This window comes from Eutrema salsugineum, unplaced genomic scaffold, assembly GCF_000478725.1.
Source record: "Eutrema salsugineum unplaced genomic scaffold, Eutsalg1_0 scaffold_3, whole genome shotgun sequence".
NCBI lineage: Eukaryota > Viridiplantae > Streptophyta > Magnoliopsida > Brassicales > Brassicaceae > Eutrema > Eutrema salsugineum.
In genome coordinates this window covers 14,448,466-14,458,205 of record NW_006256756.1, presented here as the reverse complement: position 1 = coordinate 14,458,205, position 9,740 = coordinate 14,448,466, and the positions used below count along the sequence as shown (strand labels likewise).

The 9,740-nt window shown below is 40.6% G+C and overlaps 1 non-coding gene across 1 annotated transcript; it reads right to left on the bottom strand.

Moving 5' to 3' along the window:
- Positions 1-8,465: 8,465 nt before the first annotated feature.
- On the bottom strand, positions 8,466-8,571 carry LOC112085707. Its single transcript, XR_002899006.1, has one exon. It is a non-coding gene; the product is annotated as a small nucleolar RNA R71 (small nucleolar RNA).
- Positions 8,572-9,740: the final 1,169 nt, after the last annotated feature.

The following is a 9,740-nucleotide window of genomic DNA, read 5'->3' as shown; positions in this document are numbered from 1 at the left end:
ACAAAATACTTTACAAAAATTTTACTTTAAGCTTTGTTTTTCAATTTCGGTTTCTGTACTACTTTTTAATACTATGTTTTTGATTTCGTTTATCATGTCTGAGTAATTTTATTGTTGGGTCTAAGAGATTGTCGATGGGGATATATATGTTCGATGAGGATTTCATGAGCTATTGAGCCGAATCTTAGAACTTTTTCTTCTGAATTCGTTTTTACTGCATGAGAGTAGCGTCATGAACTATAATCTGATCCAGATGCTTGGTGACACGAAAGTGTTCATCCGGTGTCAGATCTAGTTTGGGAGAGCAAAACAAACATAGGAGTGGAAACCTACCTATGGGCGATTTGTGAATGCTGACGAGTCTTAAACATAATGCACATCTTCTTTTCCAAGGCTAGAGTGGAAACCTACTGGTCAGGGTTGAGAGAGATTGTTGTCTATGATCACGACAGTGGCGTATTCATTCGTCCGTGACTCCAATTCGAAGAGTTTAAGCTAAGGTCTTATCAAATTTACTCTCTATGTTCGAAGAGTTCGAAGATTTTTATTCAAGCTTTAGTCTAGTATCTTTACTTTTTCAATCGGATTTCATTTAAGCAATTAGGTTTAGCCGATTTTCCGTTTTTACTCGTTTTTGTTAAGTTTAGTTATTAGGTCATTTGAATTCCCGTATTTTCTCGTTAAGATTCGTTTTTTACGGTTTAAACACACCACCAAAACCCTCACAAAAATCGCCTGGTTCTACACTTCCTTACTTTATATTTCTTTCGAAGGTTTTGTAGGAAAGATCCTCCTTCCCTGTGGATTCGATCCCTAAGTACTACAATCGATCAGCTGTGCACTTGCGGCTATTGATTTTATTTAGGATAAAACTTGACACCCTCATCGCGACAACACATCAAGTTTTTGGCGCCGTTGCCGGGGAAGGCACGCGTTTTCTTTTCCGCAAAACCCTAAGAAAGGTTGGTAAATCGTCTCTAGAACCCTTTTTTTTTTACTTATTTTCGTTTTTGGTTCTTCTTGTTTCAGGTTATGAAGCAATGAACCATATGAAACGAAATTAGTACTATGAGGGAGGTTTTTACAACACTCCTCAAGCCACTCGACGCCGAGAAGCACAATACATTTGTGATCTCTCCTCAATGGATCAGAATTCAATTCCGAACCACCACACAAGAGGAGTTCGCAGCCACAACAAATCAATTCGCGAAGTTTTAGAGGAAAAAGGATTCTACTGGGACCACGACCCTTATTCAACTTACAATGCCCACGGAGATATCCATGATCCTCTCTTTGATGAAGATATGTTGTCTGTCTCCCAAAACCGAGATCGATGATATGCTTCAGGAGCTTAATGAATCTATGGATGACGGGTATTGGGTAGCTTGTGAAGTAGATGGAGAATCCTCCATCAAGTTAGTTAGAAAGAGGCCATCAAATGAAATTCCTTTGGATCATCACGTCATGGAAGCCAGCCATCAAGAAAAGGGAGAACCTGTTTCTAACCCGAGTGACGATCTCGTCTCTACTGATTCGTTCAGGTGTTTTGAAGATGACAAACAAGATTATAAGTCACTTCCTCTTGATGAACCAAAGCCTTTTTCTCCTTCAGCTCCTCACCATATTGACTGTGAGACAGACCACATGAAAGATGAGACACTAATGGTGACATCAAAACCACCATTGGAGGCGCTTTCTAAGACGAAGGATCCCGAGAAGTTTGATGCCCCATTCTCGATCAAGGGAGTGGAATTTCGTGATTCTATTTGTGACATTGGACCTGATGTGAATCTAATACCAAAGACCATTGCAGAGGATATAGGTATTTCGATTTTTCATCCTTTTAAGATTTACATTCACTATGGAGGTTTTTCTGGTGCAGCTCCACTCGGTTTCAAACCCGAATTGCCTTTTCAAGGGGAAGTTTGTCTTGTTCCTACTGATTTCCATGACTTGGAGATGAGAAAGAATGGAACAAAAGCCTTGATATTTGGTATTTCGTTCCTGGCATCTGTTGAAACACTCATCGACTACCCGAATCAATGTATGAGTTTCACAAAGATCGACAAAAAAACCTCACATCCGGCGATTCCTACAAGGAACTCTCATTGTCTGACAACAGGCAGCGTAGATGATCAAATATTTGACCCTGGAGGAACTACAAAAGATGTTGGATACGTTCTAGAAAGAAGAAAACCCGAAGAAAACGCCGGATTTACAAGCTTGACGAACAAAGGTACTTCCTTATGTATACCTTCAATTAATGCTCATATGAGAGGTGATGGAGACTTAATTGAAGCAAGAGTGAAGCTTAAATGGGTCTCAAGACTCTTTTCCGAAGACTCTCCACAAGGAAAAAGAATTGGAGACAAGAAGCAAGAGGATCTGGACACCTTTTCTCGGACATTCACCACCGCGGTCGCGTGTGCGCTACCAGCGGCCAACCCATGTTTCTCTGCGGTCGCAACACTTGCACCCGCGGCAAAACCACCTTTCCCCGCGATCGCGACATTTCCACCCGCGGCCAATGCTTTTCTGACAAATCTTCCGACTATTCAAGCCATGGCTACACTTCTCCAAGCAAACTATTTTCACCTTGGATGCCTAACTTTCTCCACCACTTCAAATCATAAAGAATCATCTCTCCTTGTATCTTGCAACATGGTTCAATGCTATGACGTGAGAGGGACATTATTCACCTCATCATACAAGCTTCCAAGACATTCTCCTATCACAACTGGTGTTGAAGACTCATACCTCAAAGAAGTTCCAAGTCTGATTTTTGGTCCTGGAGGAGGCTACCATCTCGAACCTAATGACAAAACTTCCAATTGGGAATGGAGTTATAAGGGATATACAAAGGAAAGAAAAATAGGAGCATGGAGGACTTGTCCCAAGACATTGCCTCTTAAGGACTAAGCTACGTCCTACACCAAAGTAGAGCTAAACGACTTAAAACAAAAGCGCTTAATGGGAGGCAACCCATTTAGGTATTGTTTTCTTTAGGATTTTTTTTTGCTATTGATCTTTTTCTTTTTCGTAGTTCAGGTGTTTCTTATAAATCCAAAAAAATCCAAAAAAATCAAAAAACCCGAAAAGACCAAAAAGAAGGATGGTCTCTGACTGCTCGGCCCAACAGGAACCAAGGAGAAGTAAAAAACAGGCCGCGATATAAGCCCCCGTGGTCACAGGCGTTCTGACCGCGGGAAACAGCTCCTCGACCGCGGCCGCGTATTTCTGACCGCGGCCGAGCACCGGTTTGCCGCGGTCGCGTGAACTCTGACCGCGGCAAATGGTCGTTGAGATTATACCCGACCCTAAATCACCCACTTCACCTCATTCCACCTCACCAATCCCCATCCCACCACCTTCATCACCACCTATCACCTTCCCAAACCTCTTCGAATGAATCCGGTCCAACTCCACCAGCATCCCGGATCCAGGTAAGTTCTCTTTGGCCTTACCAATTCGATTATCTATGCATATTTCTTTTTCAATCTCGACTTGTTTCACACTGAGGACAGTGTGATTTAAGTCTGGGGGAGGATTTCATCCCTTTCTAACCACTTTTCTTTCATGAGTCTTGCATTATCTACACTTTTTGTATTTTCCTTAAAGTTTTTCAAAACCGGTTTTCAAAACAAAATACGTTTTAAAGGGAATGGTGAACATAAATCAATGATAGTTGACTGTGTGCTTTTAGACTGTTCCTAGTGACATACTCATTCATGATTTAGGACTAGACTAGGCGGTAGCTAAGCATATTTGAAACGAAGTACCCCAGAAGAATTTGAATGATTTCGATTTAGATGAAGGAACACACTAGCTCTGTTTTATTTGGACTTAATTTGGACTTAATTTTCTCATTGAAGCATTAGACCAGGGAAACGAATCATACATTCAGGACTCCTTTACCCTTTTTACCACTATCTTTTGATCCTGAATGACTAGTTCATCTTTAGCTAGTTCCCCACCTTAACTAATCCTCTTTCAAACCACATGCACTCTTGTTTTCTATTGTCTTATATGCAGATATATGTAAAAACGTTGGAGAGAAGAGGAACGACACAGTTTTCAGTCACCAAAGACAGAGACCTGCGATTTGCCGGAAAAGTTCCCAGAAGGATTCAACACAAGAGGAAGCACAGTTTGCCTTAGAAAAATCTCAAATTTTGGTACAATCTCGTCCTCTAGTCTATCTCTCTCTTTAAAAGGTATTTTCTTTCCAAAAAAAAAAATCCGAGAATAAGAAAGGAAAGGAAATAAAAGCCTTAGAGAGTCTAGAGAGGTCGAATTTTAAATCCCAAGGCAACTGGAGTTCGATTTTATGTACTTTTGGAGACCATTTTCTGGAGGAATAGCTGTTCACAGTAAAGGAGGAAGGATTATGCAACAACATTTGGCAAGGAGAAGTGACTGAAAATTGCGGTCATCAACAAGTCCTTATCTCTCTTGCGGTTTTGTATATTATCTTGCATCCTCCAGATTTATCAGGTAACCCGAAACACTTTAGCTCCATGATGTGCTCAGGTTTTAACCCTAGTTTTCTACAAGCGCACAGATGTACGTTGTAGTACTTAGGGGTCGATCCACTGAAGACCAAGTAACTGCAGTACGAGTTTACTTGAAATGAGAACTGAGCTAAGATGAAAATATGGGTGTTTGTTTGGGGGTTGTGAACAGTGACAAAAATAGCAAATAATAAACTGAAAAACAAGTAAACAATAAGATCAAATCAATACGAGAAGGTGTTGGGCGTTAGGGAATTCGCCGGAAATCATAGACTACCTAACAAGACAATCAAACATAGATTTTCTATAGATGTGTTCCTGAAATCAAACTCAGACTAACTTACTCACGTAGTATTAATCACAAAACAATTCACTCAGATTTACTAAACTCCCATTCAGTTCTCTGAGTTTCTAGACAAATTAGTTTGATAATTTCACAAAACGCTTTAGATGGACTCACGCCGTCTAAGAGAATTTGTTCATCTAAATAGGGTTAATCGATTCAACAAAACTTTTGATGAGTAAATCAACCTAATCGCAGTAGCTAGATTATCGATCAAAGCCACATAAACGAAACGCAGATTTAGACGAAGAACTCTAAAGATAAACCCTAATCTAACAAACCAGAAATCAATCCATGAATCCCTTTGAAAAATCCCTTAAAACCCAACAAGAGAATTACTCAATCATAGTGTATAAAAACATCACAGAAGTATTGTAGTTTGCTGGAAATTAAATCAGAGAAAGGTGAAGAACCAAGAACGAGGATGAAGATGGAGATCGATGGTGGCTCCTTCGGCGACTCCTTCTTCTCCCGAAGACGGCAACTCCGAGGTGTGCGGCTCTCTTCTCTGCTCTCTCTCCACGACTTGGTCATTAGAATGACCTAAACCGAGTATATATAGCCTTCTAATTCGTTGGAAACGTCTAGGGTTTGAAGAATGAGTAGTGGGCTGGACTTGGGCTTGAATTAGGTCACTTTCGGACGTCAACGTTGTCTGGCCGCGGTCGCGGTGGTCCTGATCGCAGGGAATCATGGTCTGGGCGCGGTCGCGGCCTATGCTCTCCTTCGAGACTGCATTTTCTGTCTTTAGTGCATCGGGAATATCTGAAGATCTAACCGTTGGATTGTCTCCAAACCAATTGCATTAAAAAGATGGTTGTCTCCTCTATGTTTTCTTAAATTTTGGGGATGAGCAGACGGTGAGAAGGTCTTCATCGAGTACCATACTTCTGACGGTCTGCATTTATCCAAAATTGCTCATTTGTTCCAAATTGCACATCTTTAGTCCAAGTTTCCTGAAAAGTATTTTAAAACTCTAAAACATAGAAATCACATAAAAACCATTGAAAACAGAGTTAAACACCTGCATAAGATATTAAAACGATCCATAAAAATGGTCAAAATCCGGTGTTATCACTCCACCACTTAAACAGCCCTTTAACGACTTGAAAATTTTTTATGTGTCCAAAACAAACTCAAAGGTTTTGACCATTTTTATGGATCACTTTAATATCTTTTACAGGTGTTTTTACTCCATTTTCAAAGGTTTTCAAAGGATTTCTATGTTTCCGGATTTTAAAAGACTTTTCAGGTAATTTGGGATAAAGAGGCACAAAGTGGAACAAAAAGACTCTTTTAGATAAATGCAGACCGTCAGAACTCTCATCGTCTGATCACCCTCAAAATTGGACAACTTATAGAAGAATCAACCAGCTTTCAAATGCACTTGGTTTGGAGACATTCCAACGGTTGGATCTCAAGATATTCCATTAGCCCCGGAGCCACTCGAAGACGGCCAGCAAAGCACGCGACCGCGGCCAACAACCTATTTCCCGCGGTCAGAAGCTTCCCAACCGCGGCCAACCACTCAATCCCCGCAGTCACGTCACTCCCGACAGCGGCCATCAAGCTCCGAACTAAAGCCCATATATCTGATGCCCAAAGTCATTCTCAGCCTCAATTCCGGAACCCTAGAGACCATGGAGTATTGGAAACTATAAATACATGTCATTTAGGTCGTTTTTAGGGAGAACCCATCATACTTTACAGAAACCCTTTTCCTTTAGCCGTTTTTATGCGATTTTTGTAGAAGATTTGTTCAAGTCCGAGTTCTTCAATAGAGAAGCTTTCTTTATCTCTTTTCTTTACTGTTTTTCATTACTTTTACTAAAACCGATGATGATGTCGACCTCAACCATGTCTGAGTAGATCCTGAGTTGGGCTTAGGGTTCCCGAAAGGGGCTCTCATAATCGATTAAGACATCTAGGTTTATAGATCTGGGATTTCGACCTGTTCTCTGTTTATTCTTGTTCTTATTGCATGTATGCTTGATTGATCACCTAGTATCTGATCTAGATAGTTAGTGTTGCGAAAGTTTTCGTTAAGTATCAGCCCTAGAATGAAACAGGCGATTTTTCCGTAGGAGTGGAAACCTACCTGCGGCGAGATCGTGAGTATTGACGAGTCTTGTGCAGCTCTTGCGTTCTCTCCCTGGGTCAGGGTTGCGAGAAACAGTTGGTTATGATCACGACAGTGATGTAGTCATACCGCCGTACTCTAGCTCTAGAACCCATATATCGTTATCCGTCAATCCCAATCTATCTACCCTAGTGTTAAAACCGATTATGATCCCTTAGAGTTCCCAAAAGCTCAGCGTTTTTAGCCATAGTTTACAATTCCATCGATTTTATTTGCTTACTTAAACCCGCATTTCAATTCTCTTAGTTCGATATTTTTACTTACTTTACTAGTCTTTCATTCGATATTTCACTTGCTTTATTAGCCTTTCATTCGATTTCTGTACTTGCTTTCTAGGATAGAATTATTTGCTTTCTCTTGTTTTAGTTTAATTCGTGACAAACAACCAACCTTTAAAAACCAATCTAGTCTAGACATAAAGTTAAAAACCGTAGAAGAATACCAGGCACACAAATCTCTGTGGATTCGATCCCTAAATACTACAACTGATTAGCTGTGCACTTGCGGCTTTCATTTGTTTTGTTGAGGGTAAAACTTGTTCCCTCACGCAGTTGACACGACATCAAGTTTTTGGCGCCGTTGCCGGGGATTTGTTTCGCTGCCTTTTGTTATTTTTCTTGTTTTAACTTCTGTTCTAGACACCTGATCTCTAGTTCTTTCTTAAAGTTTTGCTGAATTATCTTTCCCTTCTTTTGTTTTTCTCTGAATTGCATGAATACCAGGCGTAGACCTGCAGGAGATATTCCAATTCTAGACGAGATAAACAGACACGAAAGAGAACTTCGAAGACTGAGACGAACGCAAGGAATGGCCAACGACGACCAGCCTGGAGATCCTATTAATCGAAATTTAAATATGGACCAAGACGGGTCCGAACATGGAGAAAATGAAGAGAACGATCACAGAGGAGGTGATCATGCTCGACAAGATGGAGAGGAGGATGAGGTTCCTCCAAGAAACCACCAGAACCGCGAGAGAGAAGAACGTGAAGACCTTGAAGCACCCATCAATGCAGCCGATGGTGACCAACAAGGAGTGCAGCCGAATGGACGCGTTAACCGCCCTGTTCAGCAAGCAAATCAACACCGAAGACAAGCCAGAAACCATCGCATAGCCGATTTTGATGCACCTACTCAAAAATTTCAGAACTGATCTGCAATTCAAGTTCCATTTCCGAACCGGAATGAGTTTGAAGTCAAGCCTCAAATCATCTCATTGGTGAAACAAAACCAATCCCATGTAGTTCCTTCTGAACACCCATTGGACCATATCTAGCTCTTTGAAGAGATTTGCAGCATGATGAGAACAAACCATGTTCCACCAGACTATTTAAAGTGTAAGTTGTTCCCTTTTTCATTAGCAGATAAAGCTCACCGTTGGTTGAAATCTTTGCCTGCAAGATCGATTACTGATTGGGAAGAATGTAGAATTGCTTTCCTGAACCACTTCTACACTAAGTCAAGGTCGAATCAGTTGAGAACAAAGATCTCAAACTTTCAACAAGGGCCAACTGAATCTTTCTATGAAGCCTGGGAGCGTTTTAAGGAGTATGAACGTGATTGCCCTCACCATGGATTTCATGGATCAAGCCTGCTGAGCACATTTTACCGAGGTTTTCAACCAAAATACAAACTTTCACTTGATACAGCTAGCAATGGAGATTTTGGACAAAAGACGATAGCCCAAGGAAGAGCCCTCATCGAAAATTTGGCTCAAGCCAATAGCAATGATTGTCCTGAATACGATCGATCGATTAAGAAAGCCGGAATAGACAACAAGGAGATAACCGAGTTGAAGAACATGATGAGCCAGCTTCTGAAGAGCAACAATCTCCCAATCCATGCTTGTGAGACCAACAATGGCGCAGAAGATGAAGGACCTAGTGATATCGATCACATTAATCAAACCTGTCAAGAAGAAGATGTGAACTACGTAGGAGCACTGGTGCCATATCAAAATCGTTCCAACAACAACTTCCGGAACGCAAATTTCAACAATCTCTCTTACCGCAATCCAAATGTGGAGAATCCTCGGTTATATGCACCGTTAAAGTCGTTAAAGCAGTTACTTAAATGAAGTCGTTAAAGCAGTTACTTAAATGAAGTCGTTAAAGCAGTTACTTAAATGAAGTCATTTCAAATCTAATGATGGTCGGTGTCAACTGCGTGAGGGAACAAGTTTTACCCTTAACAAAACAAATGAAAGCCGCAAGTGCACAGCTAATCAGTTGCAGTATTTAGGGATCGAATCCACAGGGATTTGTGTGCCTGGTATTCTTCTACGGTTTTTAACTTTATGTCTAGACTAAATTGGTTTTAAAGGTTGGTTGTTTTTCTTGCGAATTAAACTAAAACAAAAGAAAGCAAATAAATCTATCCTAAAAAGCAGGTAAGAAAATCGAATGAAATGCAATTAGAATAAGCAAATATCGAATGAAAGACTAATAAGGCAAGTAAAATATCGCATGAAAGGTAAATAAAGCAAGTAAATAATGAACTAAGGAAATTGAAATGCAGGTCTAAGAAAGCAATAAAAAGCGATGGAGTTGTAAACTATGACTAAAAACGTTGAGGTTTTGGAAACTCTAAGGGATCGTAATCGGTTTTAACACTAAGGTAGATAGATTGGGATTGACGGATAACGATATATGGGTTCTAGAGCTAGAGTACGGAGGTATGACTACGTCACTGTCGTGATCATAACCAACTGTTTTTCGCAACCCTGACCAGTAGGTTTCCACTCTGGC